We start from the raw sequence: 16,624 nt of genomic DNA, 5'->3' as shown, positions 1-16,624 counted from the left end.
TGTCTTCTGTCATAAACTGTGGAACAGAGAACATGGAAAGGAGCAGAGGTTTGTTTAAATTGGCTTTTTTATTTTTTAGTCTTGAAATAGTGTCAGCTTGATGCATGATACTTTAGAAGTTGGATTAGTAGCACCTATTTCATCCCAGCAGAGAGGTGGGACTGAAGACTTCCAACAAGAGAAGTACTGGATGTGTAAGAGCTCAGTTCTCCACCCCCCACCCCCTGGTATCTCGCTGGACTATTTGAAGCAGCCTCAGCCAGATACATTAAAATACTGCTCCAAACAACAACAGAATGACAATGTTCCACCAAATGGGGAAAAATAAGAAAAGTGGGCATCACCCCTTTCTGAAGAGCTCGTGTTGATTTTGCGAAGTCAGATGCAAACAAGTTTTGCCATATTTCTTTCCTAGAAAAATGGAGATATTTAATAGAAATCTATCTCTGAGGCTGCTAAGTTTGGTATGATTTTAGATCTGGGAGGAATAGTACAGGTCTGTGATTGTCTCACCCTTGGAAGGGTTCAAGGCCAGGTTGGATGGGGCTTGGAGCAAGCTGGTCTAGGGGAAGGTGTCCTGAGTGTGCTGAGAGCTCACATCTCACCTCACTGTGAGATGCACATCAGGAAATGGGTGTACAAAGGGCCTGAAGTGTGACCAGCTTTGGGAGTGCAGAACAGGGATTGCAAGCGCTGACATTTGCTGTGCTAGAAAGTGCAAGGGACAAATTTGTGCCAATTAAGGTCTCCCCTTGAAGTAGGAGGAACAATTGATGTTGTGCTTGTAGCAGAGTGTGGTGACAGAGGGGGTTTGCAAAGGAAATGTTGGTGCATGTAGGCCAGAGGCCCCTGTGCTGAGGCTCCCTCCAGGCTGGCTCCAGCCCCTCAGGGTGCCCAGGAAGCAGGCTGCCCGCAGCCCAGTGCAGCCTCCTTAGCCCTGGGGCTAGCCAGGGAAGAGCCATGGATGAGGCTGAGCCCTGCTCCCATGTGGGATGCCATGGGACAGGGCCCACTGGGATTTGCCCCTCCAGCTCCCAAGTGTGTCCAGAGAAACTGCAAGGAGAGGGTGAGCTCTGTCAGTGGGACCCCCTGTGCACAGGGAGCCACTGCTGGGGTGGCTGTGCCAGCTCCCTCTGGGACATCCAGCCCTGGGAACCTGGAGTGAGTGGAAACCACAACTTTGCAAATGTGTCTGAAGCAAATGCAAAGAGAACTGGGGTGTGAAAACCAAAGAATGTTTATTTGTAGAAGAAAAGGAACAAGAATGAACTACACAACATATTTACAATGTCAGAATATTTGTAACAACAACAACAACAAAGTATAGAACCTATTTACCTAAGAACTTAGCTAAGAAAACGATATGAAACATATTTACAGAAAATTTTAACAATCCCTAAAACATCTATCGAGAACAAAACAACTCCAAAACGTATATACAGAAGGGTGGCATCTCTGTCTGGGATGTGCCTCAGTCCTGGAAGAAAAACAAGTGGCACGGTCAGTGCAGTCAGGCATGGAGGGGTGTTCCATGTGCTCCCGGGCTGGGACACTGGCACAGGGGGACTCTGCTGCCAGAAGTGAGCCTGGCTGGGGCTGGGGGCTGTGGCCCAGGCACTGGAACAGGGCTTGTGTGGCCCAAAGCAAACAGAGGACAGGCCAGGGAAGGCCACCAGAATCCAGTGCATGGGCTAGCGTGTCCCTGAGCAGGGAGTGCCCAGCCCAGGCTCAGCCTGGCAGCAGAGGACCCGCTCTGCCCGTGGGGAGCACCTGCCTGTTCTGCTGCTGGCATCGGTCTTCATCCCAACACCATGTCCTCCTCCTCGTCTTTTACATCGATATCCATCTCTTCAATATAGTCTTCCGTTTCCACCTCCATCTCTTCCTCTTCAATCTCCTCTCCATCCACTTCCATGTCTTCTTCAGAATCAATCAGTGTATCCACCTCCATCTCCTCCTCTCTGTCCATGACAGCCTGCAGAGGTAGAAAAATCTCAGAGTGGGGTCCCTTTCCCACACTATCCCACACAGCTCCAGCCCACCCAGGCAGCTGCGGGGTGTCCACCTCCGTGGTATAGTACCATACCTTCTTTGGAAGAAATGCAGACATCCTCCAGGGATGGATATCGAAATCTAAGCAACGGGGAGCTTTCAGGACTGAGGGGGGTATCAGGCAGCAGGTGACAAGCAAGGTGACAGGGGTGGCCTTGGAGCACTCTGAAGAGCGTGCTGACACAGGGAGCCAAGGGTTGTGTTGTGGCCGTTGCTGGATGCTGGAAGTTCTAGCTGGAGCGTGCACTGTGACATCACTGCCAGGAGCCCAGGCCCAGGCTGAAGAGGACAACGGAGACCATAGAATGATGGAATCCCTGGGTGGCTGGGCTTGGAAGGGACCCTAAAGACCATCTTGTTCCAAGCTGAGCAATCTTCCCCCAGAACAGGTTGCTCAGAGCCCTGCTCCCAGCTGGCCTTGGATGTTGCCAAGGATGGAGCATCCCCAGCCTGTGTGCACAGCCTGGGCCAGTGCCCCAGCAGCCTGAGTGGAAAAGAGCAGCTTCATTAGATGCAACTTCAACCTCACTCCTGCAGTTGAAAGGCTTCTCCTCTCGGTGCCCATCTTTCCTAGAGCTGCAGGGAGGCCTCCCCAGCACCTTCTCTTTCCAGGCTGAGCATCCCCAGCCCCACATGGACAGCAGTCCGATGCGTGGGGGTCAAGGCTAAAGGGTAGCAAAGAGCATCAGGAAGTGAGAGATGGAAGCTTTGTCGCCCTGAAAACTCAGCTTCTGAGCTTGCTAACATAGTTTTCTAGAGACTTTCCCAAGACAGTAACTGTAAACATAGATATGTGTACATTCTTTCTGTTACACGTCTTGTGATGGGCATCTCTCATGGCCAGTGCAGTGAGAAAGTGTTATCCTGACCATTCAATCCCTGGCCGTGGTCAAAAGCCTATAAATCCTGGGAGGGAAAATAAACTCGGCTCTTCTTTTCACCACACCTCGACCTGTGTCCGTGTGATCTATTCATCTTCAGTGGTAACAAAGCTTTGCCTCTAAATGTAGAAAATCAATAAAAGTGGAGGGGAAAATGGTGGCACTCTGGCTCTGTTCTAACTGGGGAATATTTTCTTCTTTTCTGTCGTGCTGCCACAAGTTTGGTTGTTTGAAAGGAGGTTTGGCAAAATATCCATTGTCTTCTCCATTGGTGAAACACTGAGCAAAGTCAGGGCAAGCTGAAGATGCAGAGCAAAACCTGCAAATATCTACTGGTGATCCTGATCCTGGGGAATGCAGCTAAAGCCAGCCAAAAGTCATTTCTGGAAAGTCAACCCTGGTTTACATCTTCTGGAGTTGGGCTGTGCCAACTTCACCAGTCCTTTATAAAAAAGGAAAAAATCTCAAACCAAATGAGACAAAAACACAAAGAAACAAACCCAAACGAACCAATCAAACAAATGGATAAAAAAACCAAAATAAAACCAAAGGCAGTGAGAAGTTAGGATTAGTTGTAAGGATATCACAGCAGGCGAATGGCTGCTTCCTACAGGATCTCCATCAAATGCCACCTAGAACAACTTCTCCAAAATATATCCAACAGGAGAAATCTAAAAAGTGATCCATGGCAGCTTTGGGGGCAGCTCTGCATTACGGTGAAGGATGAGCATGCAGTGGTACAGATGCAGCATTGCCCACCCTCCAGGCTGCTGTTTGCTCTGCTGAAAGACTCTTGCAGGACTGTGGCCCCTCTCCATGCAATGGAAATCATTGCCACAGCTCTCGGTTGAGGCACTGGCATTTCCAGAGCCAGATTCAGGCACAATCCTGCTGCCTGCTGAGCATCTGGGAAAGATCCTGAGCATCTTCAGGCCTAGAAGCAGAAAACAGCTCAGGCTCTTCCTGAACTGGCTTTTCAGGGGAGCTTTCCATAGCTCTGCAAGATTTCTTCATCCCTCAACACGTCTGACTTTATGTCCAATGATGCATTTGGGTTTCTTCCTTCCTCCTGTGTGCCCCTGAGTAACCTTCCACGTGGATGGAGGAGATTGTGTACAGGACAATTGATTCCTGGATTGCCATTTGGCTTCACTGTCACTCAGTTGAACATGGTCCTTATCTAAGAAGGACTTGCAAGAAATGGGTAGGAGTTTTGGCTCTGAGAGGAGCAGAAAGCACATTTTCTACACCAAATTGCCAGCTGATGCAGTTTCCCTGCCAAAATAGTGATTCTCATTCATCTTCCTGGGAAGAATGTGAAGAGCCATTCAGAGATCCCAGGTTCAGCTGGCCTTTGGCTTTGTGTACATCATTTCACATGTCCAGTTTCAAGGGCCACTAAAAGAGGCTCATGTTTGCCTTGCTACGCAGAAGTGCTGTAGGTATTTCCAGGAGAAAAAGAAAAAAATCGCTGTCCTGTGGCATGGTAGAAATGCCACCACAATTGTGAGTCTGTGAGCAAAGAGAGCCAGCGCTTTTTGGGGCTGCAGCAGCTGAGAGTGTGGCAGAGCGGATTTTCAGTTCTTTTTAGAGTCCTGAAAACATTGTTCCCTGAACAATCTTTCTCTCCTGTCTTCTGTCATAAACTGTGGAACAGAGAACATGGAAAGGAGCAGAGGTTTGTTTAAATTGGCTTTTTTATTTTTTAGTCTTGAAATAGTGTCAGCTTGATGCATGATACTTTAGAAGTTGGATTAGTAGCACCTATTTCATCCCAGCAGAGAGGTGGGACTGAAGACTTCCAACAAGAGAAGTACTGGATGTGTAAGAGCTCAGTTCTCCACCCCCCACCCCCTGGTATCTCGCTGGACTATTTGAAGCAGCCTCAGCCAGATACATTAAAATACTGCTCCAAACAACAACAGAATGACAATGTTCCACCAAATGGGGAAAAATAAGAAAAGTGGGCATCACCCCTTTCTGAAGAGCTCGTGTTGATTTTGCGAAGTCAGATGCAAACAAGTTTTGCCATATTTCTTTCCTAGAAAAATGGAGATATTTAATAGAAATCTATCTCTGAGGCTGCTAAGTTTGGTATGATTTTAGATCTGGGAGGAATAGTACAGGTCTGTGATTGTCTCACCCTTGGAAGGGTTCAAGGCCAGGTTGGATGGGGCTTGGAGCAAGCTGGTCTAGGGGAAGGTGTCCTGAGTGTGCTGAGAGCTCACATCTCACCTCACTGTGAGATGCACATCAGGAAATGGGTGTACAAAGGGCCTGAAGTGTGACCAGCTTTGGGAGTGCAGAACAGGGATTACAAGCGCTGACATTTGCTGTGCTAGAAAGTGCAAGGGACAAATTTGTGCCAATTAAGGTCTCCCCTTGAAGTAGGAGGAACAATTGATGTTGTGCTTGTAGCAGAGTGTGGTGACAGAGGGGGTTTCCAAAGGAAATGTTGGTGCATGTAGGCCAGAGGCCCCTGTGCTGAGGCTCCCTCCAGGCTGGCTCCAGCCCCTCAGGGTGCCCAGGAAGCAGGCTGCCCGCAGCCCAGTGCAGCCTCCTTAGCCCTGGGGCTAGCCAGGGAAGAGCCATGGATGAGGCTGAGCCCTGCTCCCATGTGGGATGCCATGGGACAGGGCCCACTGGGATTTGCCCCTCCAGCTCCCAAGTGTGTCCAGAGAAACTGCAAGGAGAGGGTGAGCTCTGTCAGTGGGACCCCCTGTGCACAGGGAGCCACTGCTGGGGTGGCTGTGCCAGCTCCCTCTGGGACATCCAGCCCTGGGAACCTGGAGTGAGTGGAAACCACAACTTTGCAAATGTGTCTGAAGCAAATGCAAAGAGAACTGGGGTGTGAAAACCAAAGAATGTTTATTTGTAGAAGAAAAGGAACAAGAATGAACTACACAACATATTTACAATGTCAGAATATTTGTAACAACAACAACAACAAAGTATAGAACCTATTTACCTAAGAACTTAGCTAAGAAAACGATATGAAACATATTTACAGAAAATTTTAACAATCCCTAAAACATCTATCGAGAACAAAACAACTCCAAAACGTATATACAGAAGGGTGGCATCTCTGTCTGGGATGTGCCTCAGTCCTGGAAGAAAAACAAGTGGCACGGTCAGTGCAGTCAGGCATGGAGGGGTGTTCCATGTGCTCCCGGGCTGGGACACTGGCACAGGGGGACTCTGCTGCCAGAAGTGAGCCTGGCTGGGGCTGGGGGCTGTGGCCCAGGCACTGGAACAGGGCTTGTGTGGCCCAAAGCAAACAGAGGACAGGCCAGGGAAGGCCACCAGAATCCAGTGCATGGGCTAGCGTGTCCCTGAGCAGGGAGTGCCCAGCCCAGGCCCAGCCTGGCAGCAGAGGACCCGCTCTGCCCGTGGGGAGCACCTGCCTGTTCTGCTGCTGGCATCGGTCTTCATCCCAACACCATGTCCTCCTCCTCGTCTTTTACATCGATATCCATCTCTTCAATATAGTCTTCCGTTTCCACCTCCATCTCTTCCTCTTCAATCTCCTCTCCATCCACTTCCATGTCTTCTTCAGAATCAATCAGTGTATCCACCTCCATCTCCTCCTCTCTGTCCATGACAGCCTGCAGAGGTAGAAAAATCTCAGAGTGGGGTCCCTTTCCCACACTATCCCACACAGCTCCAGCCCACCCAGGCAGCTGCGGGGTGTCCACCTCCGTGGTATAGTACCATACCTTCTTTGGAAGAAATGCAGACATCCTCCAGGGATGGATATCGAAATCTAAGCAACGGGGAGCTTTCAGGACTGAGGGGGGTATCAGGCAGCAGGTGACAAGCAAGGTGACAGGGGTGGCCTTGGAGCACTCTGAAGAGCGTGCTGACACAGGGAGCCAAGGGTTGTGTTGTGGCCGTTGCTGGATGCTGGAAGTTCTAGCTGGAGCGTGCACTGTGACATCACTGCCAGGAGCCCAGGCCCAGGCTGAAGAGGACAACGGAGACCATAGAATGATGGAATCCCTGGGTGGCTGGGCTTGGAAGGGACCCTAAAGACCATCTTGTTCCAAGCTGAGCAATCTTCCCCCAGAACAGGTTGCTCAGAGCCCTGCTCCCAGCTGGCCTTGGATGTTGCCAAGGATGGAGCATCCCCAGCCTGTGTGCACAGCCTGGGCCAGTGCCCCAGCAGCCTGAGTGGAAAAGAGCAGCTTCATTAGATGCAACTTCAACCTCACTCCTGCAGTTGAAAGGCTTCTCCTCTCGGTGCCCATCTTTCCTAGAGCTGCAGGGAGGCCTCCCCAGCACCTTCTCTTTCCAGGCTGAGCATCCCCAGCCCCACATGGACAGCAGTCCGATGCGTGGGGGTCAAGGCTAAAGGGTAGCAAAGAGCATCAGGAAGTGAGAGATGGAAGCTTTGTCGCCCTGAAAACTCAGCTTCTGAGCTTGCTAACATAGTTTTCTAGAGACTTTCCCAAGACAGTAACTGTAAACATAGATATGTGTACATTCTTTCTGTTACACGTCTTGTGATGGGCATCTCTCATGGCCAGTGCAGTGAGAAAGTGTTATCCTGACCATTCAATCCCTGGCCGTGGTCAAAAGCCTATAAATCCTGGGAGGGAAAATAAACTCGGCTCTTCTTTTCACCACACCTCGACCTGTGTCCGTGTGATCTATTCATCTTCAGTGGTAACAAAGCTTTGCCTCTAAATGTAGAAAATCAATAAAAGTGGAGGGGAAAATGGTGGCACTCTGGCTCTGTATTAACTGGGGAATATTTTCTTCTTTTCTGTCGTGCTGCCACAAGTTTGGTTGTTTGAAAGGAGGTTTGGCAAAATATCCATTGTCTTCTCCATTGGTGAAACACTGAGCAAAGTCAGGGCAAGCTGAAGATGCAGAGCAAAACCTGCAAATATCTACTGGTGATCCTGATCCTGGGGAATGCAGCTAAAGCCAGCCAAAAGTCATTTCTGGAAAGTCAACCCTGGTTTACATCTTCTGGAGTTGGGCTGTGCCAACTTCACCAGTCCTTTATAAAAAAGGAAAAAATCTCAAACCAAATGAGACAAAAACACAAAGAAACAAACCCAAACGAACCAATCAAACAAATGGATAAAAAAACCAAAATAAAACCAAAGGCAGTGAGAAGTTAGGATTAGTTGTAAGGATATCACAGCAGGCGAATGGCTGCTTCCTACAGGATCTCCATCAAATGCCACCTAGAACAACTTCTCCAAAATATATCCAACAGGAGAAATCTAAAAAGTGATCCATGGCAGCTTTGGGGGCAGCTCTGCATTACGGTGAAGGATGAGCATGCAGTGGTACAGATGCAGCATTGCCCACCCTCCAGGCTGCTGTTTGCTCTGCTGAAAGACTCTTGCAGGACTGTGGCCCCTCTCCATGCAATGGAAATCATTGCCACAGCTCTCGGTTGAGGCACTGGCATTTCCAGAGCCAGATTCAGGCACAATCCTGCTGCCTGCTGAGCATCTGGGAAAGATCCTGAGCATCTTCAGGCCTAGAAGCAGAAAACAGCTCAGGCTCTTCCTGAACTGGCTTTTCAGGGGAGCTTTCCATAGCTCTGCAAGATTTCTTCATCCCTCAACACGTCTGACTTTATGTCCAATGATGCATTTGGGTTTCTTCCTTCCTCCTGTGTGCCCCTGAGTAACCTTCCACGTGGATGGAGGAGATTGTGTACAGGACAATTGATTCCTGGATTGCCATTTGGCTTCACTGTCACTCAGTTGAACATGGTCCTTATCTAAGAAGGACTTGCAAGAAATGGGTAGGAGTTTTGGCTCTGAGAGGAGCAGAAAGCACATTTTCTACACCAAATTGCCAGCTGATGCAGTTTCCCTGCCAAAATAGTGATTCTCATTCATCTTCCTGGGAAGAATGTGAAGAGCCATTCAGAGATCCCAGGTTCAGCTGGCCTTTGGCTTTGTGTACATCATTTCACATGTCCAGTTTCAAGGGCCACTAAAAGAGGCTCATGTTTGCCTTGCTACGCAGAAGTGCTGTAGGTATCTCCAGGAGAAAAAGAAAAAAATCGCTGTCCTGTGGCATGGTAGAAATGCCACCACAATTGTGAGTCTGTGAGCAAAGAGAGCCAGCGCTTTTTGGGGCTGCAGCAGCTGAGAGTGTGGCAGAGCGGATTTTCAGTTCTTTTTAGAGTCCTGAAAACATTGTTCCCTGAACAATCTTTCTCTCCTGTCTTCTGTCATAAACTGTGGAACAGAGAACATGGAAAGGAGCAGAGGTTTGTTTAAATTGGCTTTTTTATTTTTTAGTCTTGAAATAGTGTCAGCTTGATGCATGATACTTTAGAAGTTGGATTAGTAGCACCTATTTCATCCCAGCAGAGAGGTGGGACTGAAGACTTCCAACAAGAGAAGTACTGGATGTGTAAGAGCTCAGTTCTCCACCCCCCACCCCCTGGTATCTCGCTGGACTATTTGAAGCAGCCTCAGCCAGATACATTAAAATACTGCTCCAAACAACAACAGAATGACAATGTTCCACCAAATGGGGAAAAATAAGAAAAGTGGGCATCACCCCTTTCTGAAGAGCTCGTGTTGATTTTGCGAAGTCAGATGCAAACAAGTTTTGCCATATTTCTTTCCTAGAAAAATGGAGATATTTAATAGAAATCTATCTCTGAGGCTGCTAAGTTTGGTATGATTTTAGATCTGGGAGGAATAGTACAGGTCTGTGATTGTCTCACCCTTGGAAGGGTTCAAGGCCAGGTTGGATGGGGCTTGGAGCAAGCTGGTCTAGGGGAAGGTGTCCTGAGTGTGCTGAGAGCTCACATCTCACCTCACTGTGAGATGCACATCAGGAAATGGATGTACAAAGGGCCTGAAGTGTGACCAGCTTTGGGAGTGCAGAACAGGGATTACAAGCGCTGACATTTGCTGTGCTAGAAAGTGCAAGGGACAAATTTGTGCCAATTAAGGTCTCCCCTTGAAGTAGGAGGAACAATTGATGTTGTGCTTGTAGCAGAGTGTGGTGACAGAGGGGGTTTCCAAAGGAAATGTTGGTGCATGTAGGCCAGAGGCCCCTGTGCTGAGGCTCCCTCCAGGCTGGCTCCAGCCCCTCAGGGTGCCCAGGAAGCAGGCTGCCCGCAGCCCAGTGCAGCCTCCTTAGCCCTGGGGCTAGCCAGGGAAGAGCCATGGATGAGGCTGAGCCCTGCTCCCATGTGGGATGCCATGGGACAGGGCCCACTGGGATTTGCCCCTCCAGCTCCCAAGTGTGTCCAGAGAAACTGCAAGGAGAGGGTGAGCTCTGTCAGTGGGACCCCCTGTGCACAGGGAGCCACTGCTGGGGTGGCTGTGCCAGCTCCCTCTGGGACATCCAGCCCTGGGAACCTGGAGTGAGTGGAAACCACAACTTTGCAAATGTGTCTGAAGCAAATGCAAAGAGAACTGGGGTGTGAAAACCAAAGAATGTTTATTTGTAGAAGAAAAGGAACAAGAATGAACTACACAACATATTTACAATGTCAGAATATTTGTAACAACAACAACAACAAAGTATAGAACCTATTTACCTAAGAACTTAGCTAAGAAAACGATATGAAACATATTTACAGAAAATTTTAACAATCCCTAAAACATCTATCGAGAACAAAACAACTCCAAAACGTATATACAGAAGGGTGGCATCTCTGTCTGGGATGTGCCTCAGTCCTGGAAGAAAAACAAGTGGCACGGTCAGTGCAGTCAGGCATGGAGGGGTGTTCCATGTGCTCCCGGGCTGGGACACTGGCACAGGGGGACTCTGCTGCCAGAAGTGAGCCTGGCTGGGGCTGGGGGCTGTGGCCCAGGCACTGGAACAGGGCTTGTGTGGCCCAAAGCAAACAGAGGACAGGCCAGGGAAGGCCACCAGAATCCAGTGCATGGGCTAGCGTGTCCCTGAGCAGGGAGTGCCCAGCCCAGGCCCAGCCTGGCAGCAGAGGACCCGCTCTGCCCGTGGGGAGCACCTGCCTGTTCTGCTGCTGGCATCGGTCTTCATCCCAACACCATGTCCTCCTCCTCGTCTTTTACATCGATATCCATCTCTTCAATATAGTCTTCCGTTTCCACCTCCATCTCTTCCTCTTCAATCTCCTCTCCATCCACTTCCATGTCTTCTTCAGAATCAATCAGTGTATCCACCTCCATCTCCTCCTCTCTGTCCATGACAGCCTGCAGAGGTAGAAAAATCTCAGAGTGGGGTCCCTTTCCCACACTATCCCACACAGCTCCAGCCCACCCAGGCAGCTGCGGGGTGTCCACCTCCGTGGTATAGTACCATACCTTCTTTGGAAGAAATGCAGACATCCTCCAGGGATGGATATCGAAATCTAAGCAACGGGGAGCTTTCAGGACTGAGGGGGGTATCAGGCAGCAGGTGACAAGCAAGGTGACAGGGGTGGCCTTGGAGCACTCTGAAGAGCGTGCTGACACAGGGAGCCAAGGGTTGTGTTGTGGCCGTTGCTGGATGCTGGAAGTTCTAGCTGGAGCGTGCACTGTGACATCACTGCCAGGAGCCCAGGCCCAGGCTGAAGAGGACAACGGAGACCATAGAATGATGGAATCCCTGGGTGGCTGGGCTTGGAAGGGACCCTAAAGACCATCTTGTTCCAAGCTGAGCAATCTTCCCCCAGAACAGGTTGCTCAGAGCCCTGCTCCCAGCTGGCCTTGGATGTTGCCAAGGATGGAGCATCCCCAGCCTGTGTGCACAGCCTGGGCCAGTGCCCCAGCAGCCTGAGTGGAAAAGAGCAGCTTCATTAGATGCAACTTCAACCTCACTCCTGCAGTTGAAAGGCTTCTCCTCTCGGTGCCCATCTTTCCTAGAGCTGCAGGGAGGCCTCCCCAGCACCTTCTCTTTCCAGGCTGAGCATCCCCAGCCCCACATGGACAGCAGTCCGATGCGTGGGGGTCAAGGCTAAAGGGTAGCAAAGAGCATCAGGAAGTGAGAGATGGAAGCTTTGTCGCCCTGAAAACTCAGCTTCTGAGCTTGCTAACATAGTTTTCTAGAGACTTTCCCAAGACAGTAACTGTAAACATAGATATGTGTACATTCTTTCTGTTACACGTCTTGTGATGGGCATCTCTCATGGCCAGTGCAGTGAGAAAGTGTTATCCTGACCATTCAATCCCTGGCCGTGGTCAAAAGCCTATAAATCCTGGGAGGGAAAATAAACTCGGCTCTTCTTTTCACCACACCTCGACCTGTGTCCGTGTGATCTATTCATCTTCAGTGGTAACAAAGCTTTGCCTCTAAATGTAGAAAATCAATAAAAGTGGAGGGGAAAATGGTGGCACTCTGGCTCTGTATTAACTGGGGAATATTTTCTTCTTTTCTGTCGTGCTGCCACAAGTTTGGTTGTTTGAAAGGAGGTTTGGCAAAATATCCATTGTCTTCTCCATTGGTGAAACACTGAGCAAAGTCAGGGCAAGCTGAAGATGCAGAGCAAAACCTGCAAATATCTACTGGTGATCCTGATCCTGGGGAATGCAGCTAAAGCCAGCCAAAAGTCATTTCTGGAAAGTCAACCCTGGTTTACATCTTCTGGAGTTGGGCTGTGCCAACTTCACCAGTCCTTTATAAAAAAGGAAAAAATCTCAAACCAAATGAGACAAAAACACAAAGAAACAAACCCAAACGAACCAATCAAACAAATGGATAAAAAAACCAAAATAAAACCAAAGGCAGTGAGAAGTTAGGATTAGTTGTAAGGATATCACAGCAGGCGAATGGCTGCTTCCTACAGGATCTCCATCAAATGCCACCTAGAACAACTTCTCCAAAATATATCCAACAGGAGAAATCTAAAAAGTGATCCATGGCAGCTTTGGGGGCAGCTCTGCATTACGGTGAAGGATGAGCATGCAGTGGTACAGATGCAGCATTGCCCACCCTCCAGGCTGCTGTTTGCTCTGCTGAAAGACTCTTGCAGGACTGTGGCCCCTCTCCATGCAATGGAAATCATTGCCACAGCTCTCGGTTGAGGCACTGGCATTTCCAGAGCCAGATTCAGGCACAATCCTGCTGCCTGCTGAGCATCTGGGAAAGATCCTGAGCATCTTCAGGCCTAGAAGCAGAAAACAGCTCAGGCTCTCCCTGAACTGGCTTTTCAGGGGAGCTTTCCATAGCTCTGCAAGATTTCTTCATCCCTCAACACGTCTGACTTTATGTCCAATGATGCATTTGGGTTTCTTCCTTCCTCCTGTGTGCCCCTGAGTAACCTTCCACGTGGATGGAGGAGATTGTGTACAGGACAATTGATTCCTGGATTGCCATTTGGCTTCACTGTCACTCAGTTGAACATGGTCCTTATCTAAGAAGGACTTGCAAGAAATGGGTAGGAGTTTTGGCTCTGAGAGGAGCAGAAAGCACATTTTCTACACCAAATTGCCAGCTGATGCAGTTTCCCTGCCAAAATAGTGATTCTCATTCATCTTCCTGGGAAGAATGTGAAGAGCCATTCAGAGATCCCAGGTTCAGCTGGCCTTTGGCTTTGTGTACATCATTTCACATGTCCAGTTTCAAGGGCCACTAAAAGAGGCTCATGTTTGCCTTGCTACGCAGAAGTGCTGTAGGTATCTCCAGGAGAAAAAGAAAAAAATCGCTGTCCTGTGGCATGGTAGAAATGCCACCACAATTGTGAGTCTGTGAGCAAAGAGAGCCAGCGCTTTTTGGGGCTGCAGCAGCTGAGAGTGTGGCAGAGCGGATTTTCAGTTCTTTTTAGAGTCCTGAAAACATTGTTCCCTGAACAATCTTTCTCTCCTGTCTTCTGTCATAAACTGTGGAACAGAGAACATGGAAAGGAGCAGAGGTTTGTTTAAATTGGCTTTTTTATTTTTTAGTCTTGAAATAGTGTCAGCTTGATGCATGATACTTTAGAAGTTGGATTAGTAGCACCTATTTCATCCCAGCAGAGAGGTGGGACTGAAGACTTCCAACAAGAGAAGTACTGGATGTGTAAGAGCTCAGTTCTCCACCCCCCACCCCCTGGTATCTCGCTGGACTATTTGAAGCAGCCTCAGCCAGATACATTAAAATACTGCTCCAAACAACAACAGAATGACAATGTTCCACCAAATGGGGAAAAATAAGAAAAGTGGGCATCACCCCTTTCTGAAGAGCTCGTGTTGATTTTGCGAAGTCAGATGCAAACAAGTTTTGCCATATTTCTTTCCTAGAAAAATGGAGATATTTAATAGAAATCTATCTCTGAGGCTGCTAAGTTTGGTATGATTTTAGATCTGGGAGGAATAGTACAGGTCTGTGATTGTCTCACCCTTGGAAGGGTTCAAGGCCAGGTTGGATGGGGCTTGGAGCAAGCTGGTCTAGGGGAAGGTGTCCTGAGTGTGCTGAGAGCTCACATCTCACCTCACTGTGAGATGCACATCAGGAAATGGGTGTACAAAGGGCCTGAAGTGTGACCAGCTTTGGGAGTGCAGAACAGGGATTACAAGCGCTGACATTTGCTGTGCTAGAAAGTGCAAGGGACAAATTTGTGCCAATTAAGGTCTCCCCTTGAAGTAGGAGGAACAATTGATGTTGTGCTTGTAGCAGAGTGTGGTGACAGAGGGGGTTTGCAAAGGAAATGTTGGTGCATGTAGGCCAGAGGCCCCTGTGCTGAGGCTCCCTCCAGGCTGGCTCCAGCCCCTCAGGGTGCCCAGGAAGCAGGCTGCCCGCAGCCCAGTGCAGCCTCCTTAGCCCTGGGGCTAGCCAGGGAAGAGCCATGGATGAGGCTGAGCCCTGCTCCCATGTGGGATGCCATGGGACAGGGCCCACTGGGATTTGCCCCTCCAGCTCCCAAGTGTGTCCAGAGAAACTGCAAGGAGAGGGTGAGCTCTGTCAGTGGGACCCCCTGTGCACAGGGAGCCACTGCTGGGGTGGCTGTGCCAGCTCCCTCTGGGACATCCAGCCCTGGGAACCTGGAGTGAGTGGAAACCACAACTTTGCAAATGTGTCTGAAGCAAATGCAAAGAGAACTGGGGTGTGAAAACCAAAGAATGTTTATTTGTAGAAGAAAAGGAACAAGAATGAACTACACAACATATTTACAATGTCAGAATATTTGTAACAACAACAACAACAAAGTATAGAACCTATTTACCTAAGAACTTAGCTAAGAAAACGATATGAAACATATTTACAGAAAATTTTAACAATCCCTAAAACATCTATCGAGAACAAAACAACTCCAAAACGTATATACAGAAGGGTGGCATCTCTGTCTGGGATGTGCCTCAGTCCTGGAAGAAAAACAAGTGGCACGGTCAGTGCAGTCAGGCATGGAGGGGTGTTCCATGTGCTCCCGGGCTGGGACACTGGCACAGGGGGACTCTGCTGCCAGAAGTGAGCCTGGCTGGGGCTGGGGGCTGTGGCCCAGGCACTGGAACAGGGCTTGTGTGGCCCAAAGCAAACAGAGGACAGGCCAGGGAAGGCCACCAGAATCCAGTGCATGGGCTAGCGTGTCCCTGAGCAGGGAGTGCCCAGCCCAGGCCCAGCCTGGCAGCAGAGGACCCGCTCTGCCCGTGGGGAGCACCTGCCTGTTCTGCTGCTGGCATCGGTCTTCATCCCAACACCATGTCCTCCTCCTCGTCTTTTACATCGATATCCATCTCTTCAATATAGTCTTCCGTTTCCACCTCCATCTCTTCCTCTTCAATCTCCTCTCCATCCACTTCCATGTCTTCTTCAGAATCAATCAGTGTATCCACCTCCATCTCCTCCTCTCTGTCCATGACAGCCTGCAGAGGTAGAAAAATCTCAGAGTGGGGTCCCTTTCCCACACTATCCCACACAGCTCCAGCCCACCCAGGCAGCTGCGGGGTGTCCACCTCCGTGGTATAGTACCATACCTTCTTTGGAAGAAATGCAGACATCCTCCAGGGATGGATATCGAAATCTAAGCAACGGGGAGCTTTCAGGACTGAGGGGGGTATCAGGCAGCAGGTGACAAGCAAGGTGACAGGGGTGGCCTTGGAGCACTCTGAAGAGCGTGCTGACACAGGGAGCCAAGGGTTGTGTTGTGGCCGTTGCTGGATGCTGGAAGTTCTAGCTGGAGCGTGCACTGTGACATCACTGCCAGGAGCCCAGGCCCAGGCTGAAGAGGACAACGGAGACCATAGAATGATGGAATCCCTGGGTGGCTGGGCTTGGAAGGGACCCTAAAGACCATCTTGTTCCAAGCTGAGCAATCTTCCCCCAGAACAGGTTGCTCAGAGCCCTGCTCCCAGCTGGCCTTGGATGTTGCCAAGGATGGAGCATCCCCAGGCTGTGTGCACAGCCTGGGCCAGTGCCCCAGCAGCCTGAGTGGAAAAGAGCAGCTTCATTAGATGCAACTTCAATCTCACTCCTGCAGTTGAAAGGCTTCTCCTCTCGGTGCCCATCTTTCCTAGAGCTGCAGGGAGGCCTCCCCAGCACCTTCTCTTTCCAGGCTGAGCATCCCCAGCCCCACATGGACAGCAGTCCGATGCGTGGGGGTCAAGGCTAAAGGGTAGCAAAGAGCATCAGGAAGTGAGAGATGGAAGCTTTGTCGCCCTGAAAACTCAGCTTCTGAGCTTGCTAACATAGTTTTCTAGAGACTTTCCCAAGACAGTAACTGTAAACATAGATATGTGTACATTCTTTCTGTTACACGTCTTGTGATGGGCATCTCTCATGGCCAGTGCAGTGAGAAAGTGTTATCCTGACCATTCAATCCCTGG

The sequence above is a fragment of the Poecile atricapillus genome, chromosome 34 (genome assembly GCF_030490865.1).
Source record: "Poecile atricapillus isolate bPoeAtr1 chromosome 34, bPoeAtr1.hap1, whole genome shotgun sequence".
Classification (NCBI taxonomy): domain Eukaryota; kingdom Metazoa; phylum Chordata; class Aves; order Passeriformes; family Paridae; genus Poecile; species Poecile atricapillus.
The sequence above is the reverse complement of the archived record's forward strand: the minus strand, read 5'-3'. Positions refer to the sequence as shown.